General features: G+C 44.7%; 1 protein-coding gene across 5 annotated transcripts in view; it reads left to right on the forward strand.

Annotated features, from left to right (window-relative positions):
* USP6NL (USP6 N-terminal like) overlaps positions 1-18,527 on the forward strand; it is a 256,318-nt gene that overhangs the window by 40,635 nt on the left and 197,156 nt on the right. For 2 of the 5 annotated variants that reach the window (XM_070255362.1, XM_070255364.1), the window contains 3 exons: positions 959-1,157; positions 6,326-6,497; positions 12,571-12,684. The gene's annotated coding sequence lies outside the window, so the exon portion shown is untranslated. Of the gene's footprint in view, positions 1-161; positions 319-958; positions 1,158-6,325; positions 6,498-12,183; positions 12,474-12,570; positions 12,685-18,527 lie in introns of those variants that run through there. The other 3 variants (XM_070255360.1, XM_070255365.1, XM_005606929.4) reach the window with 3 other exon arrangements.

The raw sequence follows: 18,527 nt of genomic DNA on the forward strand, positions 1-18,527 counted from the left end.
AGGTGACTGCAGAGAAGCTGAGGGTGCCAGGAGGGCCAGATGAAGGTCCTTAGCCCAGCCCAGGGAAGAGGAGTTAGAGAGGCTGTTTTAGAGAAGGTGGCTTTGAGGGCAGGGGGCGCAGGAGGGAATGCTTCTTCTCAACTCCTGGTGTTTCCTTCTAGGTAGAGGGAGCTTTGCCAGCATAACACTTCCAGTCTCCTCTGCATGTCACTTCCTAGAGGAAGAGGAATACTTACATTTGGAAAGAGAACCTGGGTTTGCAGTCCAGGTATATCCTCTCCTCTTCTTGGAGAGCCAACTTGCCTGAGGAGAACGCAGGTCTGCACTGCCCCCTCCTTAATGTAAATATTCCAGAGGCAAGACCCCCACACGGTCATAGCACAGCCTGACTGGGAGTAGGTCTACCTGAACCTAGGGTTAGTACTAGGAAGCCACTTGTCTGCAGATATTATAAGCCACTTGCTTCAAGATTGATTTTGTCAGTAATGAGGGTGATATGTTGGTCTCCCTCTGCCTGGCTTCTGTGATTTATTTCTCAAGGACTCAGAACTTGGATAGAGGAGGATGCTCTTTGGGAGTCCATGCTGAACTCCAATGGTGACAGTCAGCTCAGCCCCAAACCCTGATAATTAAAAGAGAAAGGAGGTTGAGAGTATGGCTCTGTATCCAAAATGGCAGTCTGTGAAGTGTGTGGGGTGAACTCTATAGGCACAGGGAACAGAAAATACAGAAGCTCAGAGTGGAAAGGATCAAGAGAAGTCAAAGACTGAAAAACACAGATATTGCTGGAACATCATGAGTGAGGAAGGAGTGATTGAGAAAAGGCTCGAGAAATTGCCAGACCAGATCACAGAGGCTTTGTCGGCCAAGGAAAAGAGTTTGAATTGTATTCTAAGTGTCGTGGGAAGTCAGTGCAGGATTTAAGCAGGTCCACGATAAGGTCTTATTTATGTTGCAGGAAGTCATTTGCTTTGACACTGTAGAGAATGGTCTGGGGGCTGGGCAATGAGAACAGAAGAACTGGAGATGAATCCCAAGTTCTGGCTTCATGAGTGGATGGATGCGGGTGCCATTTATGGAGTCAGTGAAGACTGGAAGGAAGATGGAGGAGGCAATTAAATTCCAGATGTTCCGAGACTTCTCAGTGGCAATGTCAGGTGAGCAGTTGGATATGGGCTCTGGTACTCTGAGGGTCTTTAGGAACCGCAAGATTTAGAGGTGTGGGAGGGGGCCCCCATACAAAGAGACAAGGAGACAAAGCCTTGGTTGGTCTTGGACAGTCATTTAACTAGAGAACACTAGCAAAACATCTTTTCTCATTATCCAGCAGGGTTCGGGGCTATATAATACAAACAACTTCCCTTGGAAAATTCTGTATAGGAAGTCTAGCATTAGAAAGAATTATTGCGTGATTTTATTTGGTGGAGATTTTCAAAACTTCCAGGGTATTTTTTCTTCTCTATACAATAACTGGTTGTCAATCATTTTCTTGTTGAGGGCAAAGAGTGCAGAAGATTTTTTATTCATTACAATTGATGTCTTTTGAAAAAGGACCCCTTAATTACCGTTTATATGAGGCACATAGCTTTTTCAAAGACACGGGTCCCTTCCTAACACACGCAGCTGTGTTTTAGAGCCTGAATTCTCACCAGCCAAAGGACCCCATAGGGATCCGCTGTTTGTCGAAACCTCTGCCTCTCTACATTTTTCATAATGGACCCACTTTCCTGCAGTGCTCCTGCTGACTGAATCCCATTCACCCGCATGAAAGGGGCTGCTGATATTTAAAGTTCATTTCAGGAAGGTTTCATAATAAGAACTGGGGAAAATAACATAATCTCATTTTAAAACATTTCCTTCCTCTGTTGTTCTGATAGAATGGAACAATCCAGAGTTCCATCTGTCCGGTAACAGGTCCAGATCACATGATGCAGTTTTGAAGTTATTTGTTTTCTTTGTTTCAAGGCACCTCTGGTGGGATTCCCTCCCCTCCTTGATGTATTCAGACTGTGCCATTTGATCCTTGGATTTGCAATTCCAGAAGGAAAATAATGAGCCAGCATTGTAGGGGAATGTCACTCTTCCCCAAGAATCAGTATCTAGGACTGGAGGGAGGTCACGCTCTAAAAGCAGAGTGGATTTTTGCTTAAAGGAACATTGTCTAAGTTAATATGAAAACACACAAGCATAAAATAAAACAACAACAACAACAACCCAAATGTGAATCTGTTTGTAACATGCTGACATGCTCTTTTTCCTCTCCCTGGGCCTCTGAACACCGGAGACATTGAATGGTGCCACATACTGCACTGAGAACCCCCTTCTGTGACACAGTCTCGGTCCTGGATGAAGGCGGGAGGGATCCCCTCCTACAGCTCTGCCTGACTCTTCCCTCCCTGGGTTTCCAGCCTGCCCACCCCCTTCCCTCTAGCTTCTCGTTGAAGGGCTGGCAAATTTTTTCTGTAAAGGGCCATGTCTAATCTGTTCGGGCTGCTCTAACAAAATACCACAGACCGGGTGGCTTACGAACAGCAGACATTTATGTCTCATGGTTCTGGGAAGTCCGAGATCAAGGTGCTGGCATATTTGGGATCTGGGGAAGGCCCACTTCCTAGACCGTGCCTTCTAGCTGTAACCTCATGCGATGGAAGGAAGGAGCTAGGGAACTCTCTGGGGTCTCCTTTATAAGGGCACTAATCCCATTCATGAGGACTCCACCCTTGTGACCTCATCACCTCCCAAAGGCTCCACCTTCTAACACTGTCACCTTGGGGATTAGGTTCCAACCTGTGAATTTTGGAGGCACACAAACAGCCCCCTCTAGGCCAGATAGTAAGTATTTTAGGCCTTTTGGACTACGCTCTATTTCACAACTACTCAACTCTGTCACGTAGCATGAAAGCAGCCACAGACAACACGCAAACTACTCAGGGTGACTGATCCAACAGAACTATTTATGGACACTGATCTGAATTTCAAATAATTTTCACGTCATGAAATAGTATTCTTCTCTTGACTTTAAAAAAAAGAATTTTTTTTCCCTTTTTCTCCTGAAGCCCCCCAGTACATAGTTGTGTGTATTTAGTTGTGGGTCCCTCTAGTTGTGGCATGTGGGATGCCTCTTCAGCATGGCTTGATGAGCGGTGCCATGTCCATGCCCAGGCTCTGAACCGGTGAAATCCTGGGCCACTGAAGCGGGAGCATGCGAACTTGACCTCTCAGCCACAGGGCTGGCCCCTCTTGATTTTTTAAACCATGTAAAAAGCATTCTTGGCCCAGGCAGTGTACAAAAACAGGCAGAGGGCAGGGCAGATTCAGCCCACAGGCCATAGTTTGCCAACCCCTGTTATAGTTTGTGGCTTTCATGCTAATCTTCTTCCTGGCCACCAGGGGCACATGACGTCCTCTTTGCCATGCTGATCAAAATCCCTTCTTTACAGAAACAGAGATGAGAGTAAGGGTTTCTATAAGACTGCAGTTAAAAGGTGGTAGCATTCTTCTTATTTCTTTTTTTTTTGGTGAGGAGGATTGGCCTTGAGCTAACATCTGTGCCAATTTTTCCTCTATTTTGTATGTGGGATGCTGCCACAGCATGGCTTGATGAGCAGTGCGTAGGTCCACACCTGAGATCTGAACCTGTGAACCCCGGGCCACCGAAGTGGAACATGCGAACTCAACTACTATCCCACTGGCCTAGTCTCTTATTTCTATTTTTTTTTTCATTTTTTCCTAATTTTTTTCCCTCACTCCTCTGCTTCTCTGCCCACTGCCTCACCTCAACGTTGATTTCCTAAGGTTTCATTCTCTTCCATTTTCTCTTCTCTAAGTTCTGAACTCTCTTCCAAGGCTTTCTCATCAAATCTCACAGTTTTGGCTACCCTCATGTCTTAAGCCCATACTGGGCAAATGCAAACTAGACAATCTGTGACACAAGTTTCACAGGTTTGCAGCTAAATGAGAGAAATGAGGATGATGGAGAGAGTTTTTCATGAGGCTAAATCTATTCAATTTAAAAGAGGCTCCTTTATTCTGAAATGACAGCTTTTATACTTTTTTGGAATCATAATGTCTGATCTTTTGTGAAGTGGTGGTGACAGTAGATGGAATATTTAACAAACAGAAAAGCTAATCATGTGAACTACCTTTTTTTTGAGAAATTTTACTAAATTTTGAAATCCAAAAGACTGAGAACAATTATAATTATACTTATGCCTCCCAACTCTGTATTTCCAGCCGCAACTTCTCTCCTGGGCTCCAGATCCATAAATCTTAACTGCCTGCTGGACATCTTACCTCGAAATGCTATAAGCACCACCAACTCAACGCATCCAATGTCAGATTTTGTCTCCTCCCTCTTCCCATCCTTCCTTCACCCCCCTTCGTGAAATAAATGCAGGCTTGCCCTCTCCTTCCTGAATCCCCTCTCATGGTCAAGGGCATCACCCTCTACTTAATTACGCAGGTTAGAAATGTAGAATTGTATTTCGCTGCCTCCCCTTCCTCACTCTCCGCGGTTGGTCAGTTGCTCAGTTCTGTTGACTTGACCTCAGATAAGTCTCCTGAATTTGTTTCCTCCGTACTACGCCCATTGCCTCTTCCCCTTCCATCCTTAATGGTTTCTTGGTACCCTACCAAGTGCTGTCTACTCTATTGGTCTCCTTCCCAGCTGCCGATCCACTGTCATCAACGGTCATCTTTCTAAAATAGATCTGATGGTGTCATTCACTTGCTCAAAGAAACCATCAAGTTCTTCTCATTAGCTACAAAATAAAGTCATGCATTTCTTACTTCATTACTCAAGACTCTGTGATTTGCCTCCAGCCACCTTGCTAGCTTCATTATACATATATCTTTTTAAAAATATATTTTTACATATTTTTTTTATGTATTCTATTCTCTGGTCAAGATGATTTAATCACTGAATACTCAGAACTTTCCATCTTTTTTTTTTTTTTTTTTGAGGCAGATTAGCCCTGAGCTAATGTCTACGGCCAATCCTCCCCTTTTTGCCAAGGAAGACTGGCCCTGAGCTAACATCCGTGCCCATCTTCCTCTACTTTATATGTCAGACGCCTGCCACAGCATGGCTTTTTTGCCAAGTGGTGCCATGTCGGCACCCAGGATCCGAACCGGTGAACCCCGGGCCACCAAAGCGGAACATGGGAACTTAACCGGTGTGCCATTGGGCTGGCCCCTCCACTTTCCATCTTTATTTCTTTGCTAATGGCATTTCTATCATTTGGAATGCCCTTTAATCCTCTCCCAATAACTAAATCATTCTCAACCTTCAAGTCCTGAGATGTCACTTCTTCTATGGAGCTTTCCTTGCATTTGTTCCCTCATGTCTTTTCCCCACACAGCAATCAAACCTCTTGCCAATACTAATCAGAGTATTTCTTTCCCTTTCTTGAAGCCCTTCAGTGGCTACCCGTTGCTGTCGGAATAAAGATCAAAACTCAGCGTTGTTTACAAGGCCCATGTACATCTGTCCCACATCTTACTTTCCAGCCCCATTCATCACCTTCCCTGTGATGGTTAATCTTATATGTCAACTTGACTAGGCCATGGGGTGCCCAGATATTTGGTCAAACATTATTCTGAGTGTCTCTGTGAGGCTGCCTTGGGTGAGAGGAACACTTACATCATTTGACTGAGTAAAACAGATGGCCCTCCCTGATGCAGCGGGCCTCGTCTAAGCAGTTCAAGGCCTGAGTAGAACAAAAAGGCTGACCTCTCCTGAGCGATGGGGATTTCCTCCTGCCTGACAGCCTTTGGACTGGGACATTGGCTTTTTTCCTGTCTTTGGACTCAAACTAAAACATTAACGTAAAAAGACTCTTCCTAAGTCTTGAACCCGCTGGACTTGAGACTGGAAGGACGCCATTGGCTCTCGTGGGTCTGCAGCTTGGCGACACGCCCGCAGATCTTCAGACTTGTCCGCTCCATGAACGTGTGAACCAGTTCCTTATACTAAATCTCTCTCTCTCTGTGAATCCTATTGCTTCTGCTTCTCTGAGAACTCCGACTGGTACAATCCTTGCCCACTCTCATTATCCACAGCAACCGGGGCCTCTCAGTTCCTCACAAGCACTACGCCCGTTCCCTCTGGGGGGACCCTCTACCCTTCCTGCCCGTCCCGACTAACCCCTATTCCACCGTCAAGTATCAGCTTAAGCATCACGTCCTTAAGAAAGCCTGACCCCTCTGCACGCTCCTCTCCCCTACTAGTCCAAGTCCCTCTAAGCTTCTTTCCTAATATTTACTATAACTGTAACTTAAATGTTTATGTGCAAATGTACTCATCTAATGTCTATGTCCCTCCCAGGGCAATACGCTTCTTGAGTGCAAGGACCACAACCATCTTGTTCAATCCTGTAGTCCCAGTATGCAGCACAGGACCACGCATGGAGGGACGGATGACTGCGTGGACCCCAGTGCTTCTGGCTGGTATTTTACTAGAAGTGATGATGTTCTGCAGAAGACAACAGAAGTGTCAGGTAAGGTAAAGAAAAGTAAAGAAAGGGAAAGAAAGAAATAACCTTCTTGTCTGAATCTGTGTCAAGAAGTATAAATCCTGAAGAGAAAGGTGTTTTTTCCTTCTAGTTAGAAAAATCACCTTTTCTCTGTCATGGCTAAGATAAAATTCCATCTAATTAAAATGACAAGGTGTTTTCCAGTTTGGTAATTTTGTGTGCTGTGGTTTTTCAAGTGTGTGTGTGTAGCTCCATGATAAGAAATGACTAAGCCTGAGGACAGATGAAATCCTAATTTTTGACTCCCCTGTTCTCACTTTCCGTAATGACTTCCGTATGGGGATAAACATGCTTCATAACTTGTGTTTTTAGGTTAAAACATAGAAATCGTAGCTCTCTGGAATGCCTCATTATTTTCCCTTTGCAGAGACGTCCTCCTAGGGCAGTTGTCCTTGAGCACTGAGGCCTCCCTGGTCACTGGGCCAAGTGAATCGGAAGTCCCTGACGCTGGGTTTCCCACATGCAGGCCACACCCCTGCTTCTGAAAGGCCTTCAAGTTGCCTCCTTCTGTCTCCTCTGCCTCTTGCCTCCCTTTCTCCTCTCACACACTGGCTTGACCTGTTCCCTTCAGAAGTCTGGAATGGGACATTTCTTTCGTTCCTCTATCGTGCACTAAGTTCTATTTACACTTCTCCCAAGGACACAATATGAAATCAATTGAAAAAAGGGTTCCAGAATAGTACTGAAGACTTTGGTAACATAGGAGGCCATGAATTAGTAAACGAATGTGTTTCAAGAGTCTTCGTTGAGATCTGTGAGGTAGTCGCTTGTGAGTTACACAAACATAGTGTTATCTATTTGTTCTCTACTTCATATTTATTGGATATTTGTCATATGCAATGCAGAAGACGGTGTTGGAGCTGGAAAGCCCGACACACTGAAGTGGGGAGTTTCAGGAAGAAGGGAAAGAGGAAGTCAGTTCGGAAACTTGGTGTCTCTGGGGTGAGGTCCAAGTGCCCACTGAGAGATGATAGAGACTCACCAGGCACGTTCCTGCATGGGCTCCCTCTGCATGGCTGCCTGGAACGCTGCTCCCCCAGATGTTTTCATGACCAACTCCCTCTCCTCCTTTAAGTCTTTCTTCAAATGTCTCTTTCTCAATGAAGCCTCCTTATCTGCATATGGTCTGCATTTTGTCCCATCCCCCCAAATCCATATGTTGAAGCCCCAGCACGTGATGGTGTAAGGAGGTGGGGACTCTAGAAGGTGATTAGGTCATGAGGATGGGGCCCTCATGAATGGGATTAGTGCCCTTATAAAGAGACCCCGGAGAGTTTCCTTGTCCTTTCCACCATGTGAGGACACAGCGAGAAGACGGCCGACTATGAACCAGGAGGCAAGTGCTCACCAGACACTGCATCTGCCAGGGCCTTGACCTTGGACTTCCAGCCTCCAGCACCATGAGAAATAAATTTATGTTGTTTCTAAGCCACCCAGTCTGTGATATTCTGTTACAGCAGCTCAAACGGACTAAGACACTCAGCAGACTATTTAAAATTGCACACCCTGCCCTCTGCCACGTTTGCTACCTTCTCTCAAATCCCCTTTAACCTTTCCAACTTTTTCTTCTTTTTATAGCATTCATTATCTCCCAGTACACTACATAACACACTTATTTACTTTGTACCTTAGTTATGTTTGCTGCTCGCACTAGAATTTACATTCTTTGAGGGCTGACCTGTTTTATTAATTGATGTACCTTAAGTGGCTAGCAAAGTGCCTGCCTGTGGTAGCTACTCAATAAAGATGCACTGGGGGCCGGCCCCGTGGGCGAGTGGTTAAGTTTGCGCGCTTCACTTCAGTGGCCCAGGGTTTCTCCAGTTCGAATCCTGGGCGCGGACATGGCACTGCTCATCAGGCCATGCTGAGGCGGCGTCCCACATGCCACAAGTAGAAGGACCCATAACTAAAAATACACAACTGTGTCCCAGGGGGCTTTGGGGAGAAAAAGGAAAAATAAAATCTTTCAAAAAAATAAAAAAATAAAAAAATAAAATAAAGATACATTGAACAAATGTATGAAGTGGTCGCGTGTTCTTAGCGAAGTCACTTCTGTACACCTTTGGAAGCATCGTGAACTGAAATTGACCAATAATTTACCTGTTGACATCTGCTAGTTGGTGCTTGTTCCTTTGTTTTCTGGTTTTTAAGTAGGTGAGGTGGTCATTTTAGCGCTAACAGAAATGCTCCATTCACATCCAAGCGCCAGGTGTGTACTCTTGCTGGCTGTTTCCGGTCTAGACTGCAGGTGCTGAAGACAGGGGATGAGCGGGGGAAGCCAGACTTAGGGTGGGACGTTGGTAGCTCAAGTTTAAAGTGAAGGCCAGAGGGAGCACGTTCCCGCAGGGTGCCCCGTGGACGGAGACACTGAGGAGAAAACAGTGTGGGTGAGAAGACCAGCCTGCGGATCATGAGGGAACTCAGGGGAAACAGGAGGGACGGGCTGCATTCTGAGGGCCGGGAAAGCCGGGCAGAGGAGTTCTGATGTTTTGTGGTGAGCCAGGAGGAGACGGGGGGTGGCCATGCAAGCTTGCTTTAAGAGAGTCATGTGGCTGCTATAAATAGGCTGGGCTGCAAAGTTGAGCCAGATAAACCTGCTGTGAAGTTGTCACCCACAGCAGCTGAAGGGCTGAACAGGTGCTAGTAAGGTGGCATCTGAAAGAAACCACAGAATTTTCCCCAATTTTTATTATGAAAATTTTCAAACATACAGAAATATGTAAAGAATAGTATATTACTATACCTAGACATATGTGTGTATATATGTGTGTGTGTGTATAAAACAGCCTCTAGCAACTAAAACAACAGAATTTTAATTGGGGTTTATTTCATTTACCAAGAACCTACAAATGATGGGTTACAGTAGGTACATTATCTATACAGAAGAATATTTTTCCAGTTGTCACAAGAAGACCTCAGATTCAACATCTGATCATATTTTCTCATTATAATTTCAACAGTCAAGACCATAATATCATTTTTGGTATATTTAGTCCTTGACTATGAACCTCCATATGAAGTCACAATTCATTAAATTAATGAGGAGCACAGTGTGAAGCTGTTTGCCTTGGTGCATCTGCGATTGTAATCTTTGCCAGCAAAATATTTTTTAAACGTTCGTGTTAGCTGGGTTGAGATGAAAAATATTGTTTTGTTCCCCTCTAAAGAAAATAAAAGCTTATGCAGTTAATATTTTATGACAAACATTCCCTGAGGATGAAGGGCTCATTCATGCTGCGCCATTTTAACCTCTCATGTGGAAAAAAAGCGCAAAGGAGTGAAGTGTGAAGGTGAAAATACTGAGAAAAATGGTACTACCAGCCTGATATGTAGTTATTTCTTATTTCTAGGTTTCTTCCTTTCACTAATCTCCTGTTTTAGGTTGTTTTTGTTGCTGGTTATTAGTTTTTCCAGTCTGACCGGGTGTTACTTTCCATGTCTATCAATTCTAGCCTGGGGAGATGCTGTATTTTCCTCACCCCGTCACTCACCAATTCTCTCGTGGGTGACTTGTTAAAATGCCGGTTCAGTAAATTCAAACTGCTCCACTGTCTCTGTTTGAAAGATAGATACTGTCGACTCACCAAGTTTGGGTGGTGTGATAATGAGGTCCTTTGAATTTTCTGTGTAAAGAAACTTGCCTGGAGGGGAGGTCAAGATAAATGATCTGACGTTGAGTTTTGGTGCTATAGATAATTGTATCACAGTGAGGTTCCTAGCTATTTGGTTCCCACCATCATTGTCCTTAGGTGTGTGTATTCCTCATTCTGAGGGGGTGAGAGAGTGGTGTGGGGTACCAAGCTGCTTTGGCATAGATTGCTAGGACCACCCAGCTAATGGAGCTGTGTGGGACCCACGTGTCTAAACATACAGTCAACTCTGGAGGGCCTGGGGAGAGAAGGGAGGCAAGTGCTCTCACTTAGCTCCTCGAGAAGTTCCATTCTTCTTGACACACAATTCCTCAGTCAACTCTATTTATTTATCTGGCTCATGAAGACAGATGTTCTGTTAATTTCCCCTCTCTTTTAAAACTCATTTTTGCTTGCACAAGTAACACATGAATACATTCTCACTGTAAAAAAAAAATTCTATACAGATAAAGACAAAAATCCCCCTCAATTCCCCAGTCACCAAACTACTTCCTTCCCTAGAGATAGTTGCTAATATCAGTTTGGTATAAATCTGTCTGGATTTTCTTATATACATTTGCATGACCATATTTACATAGAGAAATATATAGTGTTGTGTGTGAATTTACATAAATAATGTCATGCTTTCTGTAGTGTTCTGCAATTTGCAGCTTTTAATGAACAATATGTCTTTGAGGTCTTTCCATAAGACTATTTATATGGTCTTTTCCATATAAATCTACTTCATTCTTTTTTTTTTTTTTTTGAGAAAGATTAGCCCTGAGCTAACATCTGCTGCTAATCCTCCTCTTTTTGCTGAGGAAGGCTGGCCCTGACCTAACATCCTGCCCATCTTCCTCCACTTTATACGTGGGATGACTACCACAGCATGGCCTGCCAAGCGGTGCCATGTCCACCCCTGGGAGCTGAACCAGTGAACCCTGGGCCACCGAAGCAGAACATGTGCACTTAACTGCTGCGCCACTGGGCTGGCCCCTACCTCCTTTTTTTATTGCTACGTTGTATTCCACGGATGTGCGGAGATTTAACCAGTCTCCCTTATGATGGCTATTTGGGTTGTTTCCATTTTTTTTTTCTATTTTAAACATTATAATAAACATTCTTTGTGCACACACTTGAGTAATTCTCTAGGACAGATGGAACCAGAACAGACCTCCAGAAATGAATTGCTGGCTGAAAGGCATGGACTTTTCATAAAGATAGATACTGCCAAATTGCCATCCCCAAAAAAGTGGTGTTAGTGTACCATCACTGTTTACAAGAGAATCTATTTCTCCACCTTGCCTATGGACAATCTTGAATTTTTTACCACTGTTTTGCAAAAACATAGTATCTTTCTGTCTATTATAATTTGTATTTCCTCAAGAACTCAGTGGGGGTTGAGCAAATTTGTTAGCCACCTGCCGTTCATCTCCTCCATTTTTTCTCATTAAGATTGCCTTAGGTGTTTCCTTTAACAAATACGTGCATGCGTAATTACAGAAAGATGTGGGTTATTTGAGGGGGTTGAAATGGAGACGTTTCTCTCCGGGACCTGACCCCTCACGTTAGGTGTGGTGTCTGTGTTTGGGGTCTGGACTGTGGCGGGACCTGAATTTGGGAAGCTTACAGTTGTTAATGAGTAAATGTGATGGCTTTTAATGACTGAGTTCTCTTTGATTTTTGAGACTTTATGATGTCCAGTCAAGTTTTACTATTCGCTCATATCCCTTTTTACAAGGCCTGCTTCTAAACTACAGTCAGCTGGTCAACCGAAACTTGAGCGTTGTTCATCCGTGTTCATGTGGTTTTCATTCATCCACAGAAACACCAAAGGCTTTGCTAAGGTCTTCTCACCATCAAGGGCGGATCTAAAGATGTCGTTCGCCTGGGTACCTTTGATCCTGTCACTCATCAGCATTCCCTCTGAGCAGGATGTGTTTTCATGCTCTTCACCCCTTGACTTCCAATACACGTTTTGACCTTTACCTAGGCCCTCCACTTCCCCATTCCCACCAACCACAAGCAGTCTAGAATCCACCCTAGGTCTCAGCACAGCAGAAGGCTTGAGAAACCCCTTGGGCCCAGAGGCCTGGGTGGAGCTGCCAGCAACAGCTGGTCTCTGTTAGGTTCTGCTTGTCGGTCTTCTCTCGGAAGAGCCACGTCTCTGCTTCACTGTTCTCTGCTGGCCACACCCATGCTGCTTGCCTTCTACCCCCTCCTACTCCAGCCCAGCTATTTACCCCCTACCTTCTCCCTCCTGTTCGCAACCTGATCCTGCAGCCTTCTCTGCCTACCAGGAGATCAAATTGTGGGTGTGGGCAGTGGACAGTGGGCAGTGTCTGCAATTGAGCCCAAGCACCCCTAGGAAACCCAACAGCTACTCACCCCTGTGTGCTCTTTCCTAGGTCCCCACCCTGAAAATGTGCTGGCATTGACCAGCTGAATGCTTCAGGATCCGGTCACTGGTATGTTTTCGAGTTCTCATCTGCTGTCCTTGTGTCCTGAACCTGTTTGTCCAGGTGAGTGCTGTTTACCTTACATGGTAAGACTTTGAAAACGAGAGAGAGAGAGAGAGAGAGAGAGAGAGAGAGAGAGAGAGAGAGAGAGAGACTAGTTCTATGTATGCAATTCTCTTTACACAGTGCTTAGCCCAGAACCATAAGCAATTAGGTACTTAATAAATGCTTCCTGGTGCTATACTACTACAGGAAATTGTTTCCTCAGTTATGTATTTCTTGGGCTTTCTTGAACTTAACTCTTGAACTGGGTGGAAGGTAGGTGGAGTAGGAGCAGAATGGCGTCATTATTTTTTAAAACTTTTTCCAGGAGTTGAATTGCTAATTTTCAAATGCATGGTTCCTTAGAGGGTCTGATTTGATGCATAGTTCTGGAAATGGAAATCGTATTTACAGAACCAGGTCACGTTGAGTCCCAGAATGAGTTGCTATGCACAGATCTAACAAACGTGAGTGAGATCATCCCCTTCTGGGCATCATGTTGTTGCAGATCTGTTTTGGAGATTTGTCATCCCAAACCAAATAAAATATGAAGGGCAAGAGTCTTTCTCCATCCGTGTGCCCTCCCAGTGGGGCATCCCTGGGGCTTCTCTCAAGTCAGTATGTGGGCAGGGCACCTTGCTTTATGTCAGATTTTTCTTTATAAGCAGTAAATTTCTATCATTTAAAGAATTGTCTAGAATTACACAATTGAAAGAATTGTGTAAGTTTATACAATTTAAAGAATTTTTTAAAAGTGTGACACACAGGGGCTGGCCCCGTGGCCGAGTGGTTAAGTTCGCGCGCTCCGCTGCAGGCGGCCCAGTGTTTCGTCGGTTCTAATCCTGGGCGCGGACATGGCACTGCTCGTCAGACCACGCTGAGGCAGCGTCCCACATGCCACAACTAGAGGAACCCACAACGAAGAATACACAACTATGTACCGGGGGGCTTTGGGGAGAAAAAGGAAAAAATAAAATCTTAAAAAAAAAAAAAAAGTGTGACACACATTTGCTGGGGAGTGATGTGGGTATATATATTGTCTTAATTGAAGACTAGATAAACATTTTAGGGGAGGTATATAAGGTTTAGAATCAGAAAAAGGTATGAGTTTTTATTTTTTGCTGTTTGTTTCAGTTTAGGCAATTTAATCTTTCTAAGCTTCACATTTCTCACAATAAAACAGGTGTAATAACATTGAAAAAACAAAAGTGTGAGTAGACGAATGCCTCACCTCCTGTAGCTTTGTGGCCTCCCTCACATGGCACTATCAGAGTGTCATCTTGACAATTATATCGGATCTGTTTGATAAGACCTGGTCTGGGGACTCAGGGGTTCTAACCCCAGCCCGACCCAGGGACTCACTTTGCGACATGGAGACCATTGGTTTCCTTGTTCAAGTTGCAGAGTTGTCAAGTGTGAGTCAGACGAAACGGTTGCTGCATGAATGCAGACTAGAAAGTGAGCCCCGTGTTTAAAGGATTTGCCTCCAGACTGCATGTCATAGCTAAAAAAAAAGAGCTGAGGACTTCCTGCCTCATGGTCTAGTGCCCAGGCCAGACGTTTGGTGAAAGAGGAAGTAGAAGGACCCAGCTCCAAGAAACTGTCTGCTCTTGCAAGCGACCGATGGGTCAGCATCAAGGGCCTTTCCCTGGCTACGTTGTGAAGATGGTGTCTTCCTGGCTCCATGTGTCAGTAACCTTCCGGTGGGGACCAGGCACATGGCCACTCAGGACCTGGATGTTGGTAGAAGCTCGTGCCAGCCTCTCCACTGCTTACACCCATGTGCCACTTCCTGGGCTCTTCCATCAGAGCGAGCCAGGTGGGCTTTCGCGGAAGGACACCTTTGGAGGATAGGATGGGTCAGGACCCGCCTTGAGCCTGTTGTGAACAGAGCTGGAATAGGGACTTGAAGTGGAAGAGAGAGAGAGACGTGTGATGGTAGAGGGCTAGAAAAAAAAAGGCCAAGAGAAAGAAAGTGGGCTCTCTTGTCCCATTTAACTGAATTTTATTTCGAACTTCTTTTCCTGTCGCTTGTTCCAGGCTGTCCCTCCCTCTCTGCTTCTTGGTGTTCTGACTGCTCACTTTGGCAGGTCTCATCTCCTTGTTAGCTTTGCCCTGTTGTTGCCTTGATCCACGCCTTTTTTTTTTTGCCCTCCTGCTGGTTCCTACAGTATCCAGAACATAATTTAGACATAGTACTCTTCTCAAGAATTGGGTGAAAAGTCCTATTTTTTAATAGAGAGCATATTTTTTTCCTTTCTCTTAAAAAAACCTCTATCTCCCTCTGATTTCTCCAAGTCTGATTGTCCGTTTCCTTTTCCACAGATTTCTTCCTTTTCCCGGTTTCTTCTTACCATGAGTTGTTTTTTTGTAACAGCTTTATTGAGATGTAATTCACATACCATACAATTCACCCATTTAAAGTATACAATGCAAGGGTTTGCAATGTATTCACAGAGATGTGTATTTATCACCACAGGCAATTTGAGATCATTTTCATCTCCCAGAAAGAAATCCTGGGGCCGGCCCGTGGCCAAGTGCTTAATTTCTGCGCTCAGGGTTTCGCTGGTTCGGATGCTGGGTGCGTACATGGCACAGCTCATCAGGCCAAGCTGAGGCAGCATCTCACGTGCCACAACTAGAAGGACCCACAACTGAAATACACAACTATGTATTGGTGGGATTTGGGGAGGAAAAAAAAAAGAAATCCCGCACCCATTAGCAGTCACTTCCCCTTCCCTCCCCCAGCCCTTGGCAACCACTATTCTATATTCTGTCTCTATGGATTTGCCTATTCTTGCCATTTCATACAAATAGGATCATCCTGTAGTATTTGGACTTCTGTGACTGGCTTCTGTCGCTTAGCCCAGTGTTTTCAAGGCTCATCCATGTCGTAGTATGTATCAGTACCTCGCTCTTTTCAATTGCTGATACCCAGAGAGTCCATGTGGCCATGTGGCACAGATGAGGGTAGAGGCACGAGTCAGATGTGATGAGAGGGAAGACACATCATGAGGAGAGGTGTGCAAAGTGATAGATATCGAAATCAATGTGGCGCCTCTGCCAAAAATAGTGCTGAAATCGTGTTGAGCATCATTAAATACGTGCTGTCAGGAGATATGACAGAATCTCCAGAATTGAGGAGAGGCCCAGTCCAGAAAATTCTTTCCCTGAAAAATCTCAATTCTCCCTCTAGTCTTTCTGTGTAAAAGACCAGCATCCTCCTGCATGGAACAGTACGCCCGTAAGGTGTCCCATGTCTGGTAGTTAAGTTCCAGTCTTGGTCAAGAAGGAGAGAATCGATTTCTTTTTTGGGAATTTGAAAGGGCCCCCATGAGAAAGCATTAGGCCATAGCTAGACTGAGTTGGCTTTTTGAAATAAAAAAGATGTTGTCAAGTCAGGAGAGATGAAAAAGGCCCACGACATCGATAAGAGAGAGCTTGGAGACCAGCTGGCATCGAAGCCTGATGCCATAGCGAGATGGAGAGCCAGCAGGCCCAGGAGCTGGGAGACAATTTCGGGAGGTATGTGTGGTGAGGGACTCAAAGAAATGGTGTCTTGAATTTCCTTCCTTACCTTGGCAGAGGTCAGAAACCTCTCAGAAACTCACACTGTAAACCGGCTTAAGATATTACAACGGAAACAGCTGACCGTGCTTGCAGTCAAGATTGATAAGCCATTGGCATGAATATGAACCATAAGCTAAGAAAGGACTATATGAGCAGGATGGGAAAGTTCCCCTCTTGCAAAAATATCTCAAAAGTTGTATTAATAGTTACAAAATCCATTAAAGTTGAATGTAATTAACTTGATTAATGTGGCTTCAAAACATTAATATAGAAAAAGAGAAAGGCCATTTGAAAGCTCTGAGATGGCTGACACTGGGATATTTTGAGGTTGGATGGGAAAGAAAGAAGAAAATTCACGGTCTGGTTTACCATGCTCCACTGTCAGGTGATATGCTGCTCTGAATTCTGAAATTCTGAGACTCAAGCTCGTCCTGGAGAGCTCTCATCTGTCTGTCGTGTTCTCTAAAGCTTTTACTTGGTGCTCCTTATGCTCCTGGAGTGTTATGGAGTTCACAGCAACAGTCGTTTTATTTTCAAGAACAGATTATTGTAACCACGACCATACTGTATTCAGAACTCATTCATTCATTCATTCAAATACAGAATGAGCAGATATTACTGCCTGGGGGATTAAGCGGGGTACTGGGGACAAAGCCTTGAATAAAATAGTCATGGCCCTGGCTATGGACTGAACGTGTCCCCCTAAACTTCATAAGTAGAAGTCCTAACCCTTAGTGTGATGGTATTAGGAGGTAGGGCCTCTGGGGTGGGAGCAGGTCATGAGGGTGGAGCTCTCATGAGTGAGATTAGTGCCCTATAAAGGGGACCCTCACCCCCTCTGCCACAAAAGGACACTATGAAAAGACATTTGTCTATCGAAGCGGGTCCTTACTAAACACTGCATCTGCCAGGGCCTTGATCTTGGACTGCCAGACTCCAGAACTGCGAGACATGAGTGCTTGCTGTTTATAAGCCACCCAGTCTGTGGCATTCTGTAATAGCAGCCTAAGTGGGCCTGCCCTTGGAGCTTTCAGAGCCTGGGAGAACTCGGCCTTACACGTGGATTTAGCTATACTTGCAGGAAGTGCTGTGAAGACGCTAAAGGGGTCTCCCAGCGGACACCACCTGATTGGAAAACTGATTTTACCCTCTGATGAGCAAGACTTGGGTTCTGGGTCAGGCTCAGGGTGCCTGAGTCTTTCTTCCCTTACAATGAGTTCTCAGCCTTCTTGCAAATAAACTTCTCTCAGGCCACCCAACCAGTTCTCCAGACCTGCCTAGGAATATGCCGTCATAGGACAAGGTCATAGTCTGAACTTAAGCCGAGATATCTGTTGTGTGTTTGATAGGAATTTAAAAAGTTGTCTCTTTTTCTTTTTTTTTTTTTGAGGAAGATTAGCCCTGAACTAACATCCACCACAAATCCTCCCCTTTTTGCTGAGGAAAACTGGCCCTGAGCTAACATCTGTATCCATCTTCCTCTACTTTATATGTGGGACGCCTACCACAGCATGGCTTGATAAGCAGTGCATGGGTCTGCGCCCGGGATCCAAACTGGTGAACCCTGGGCCGCCGAAGCAGAGTGTGCAGACTTAACCGCTACACCACAAGGCAAGCCCCTCTTTTTCTTTTTATGATTGTGGTATAAAATATATAACATGAAAGTTGCCATCTTGACCATTTTTATGTGTACAGTTCGGTAGCACTAAGTACACTCATACGGTTGTGCAACCATCACGACTATCAATCTTTCAAACTTTTTCATCTTCCCAAACTGAAACTCTGTGCCGCTTAAGCCAAATTCCACATTCTCCCCTTTGCCCTAGTCCCTGGTAACCTCCATTCTACTTTCTGTCTCTACGCATTTGACTGCTCTAGATATCTCATGGAAGTGGAATCATAAATCATACAGTATTCATCTTTTTGTGACTGGCTGATTTCACTTCACGTAACGTCTTCAAGGCTCATCCATGTTGCAGCTGTGTCAGAAATTTGCACGTGTTTTTTTAAAAATTAGGGATATTTACCAGGCCACTTCCCCACTGTATTGTCAAGGTCCCTGCAAGAAATACATGGTTTTGGATATTGACGTGGAGATTGAGCAGAATTTATTGAAGGGACTATTTATAAGGATGTGGGTGGGGTTTAAGGAAACCAACAGCGGGTGGTGAAGCCCCCTAGAGCTAGCAACAGTAGGGTACTGTCACCACTCCAAGTCCTGAAGGGACAAGGGGAGGTGATGATTAGCAGAACCTGGTGGGACAATTGTAGATGCAGATAAGATGACCAAAGAG

The sequence above is a fragment of the Equus caballus genome, chromosome 29 (assembly GCF_041296265.1).
Source record: "Equus caballus isolate H_3958 breed thoroughbred chromosome 29, TB-T2T, whole genome shotgun sequence".
In the NCBI taxonomy this organism is placed as follows: Eukaryota; Metazoa; Chordata; class Mammalia; order Perissodactyla; family Equidae; genus Equus; species Equus caballus.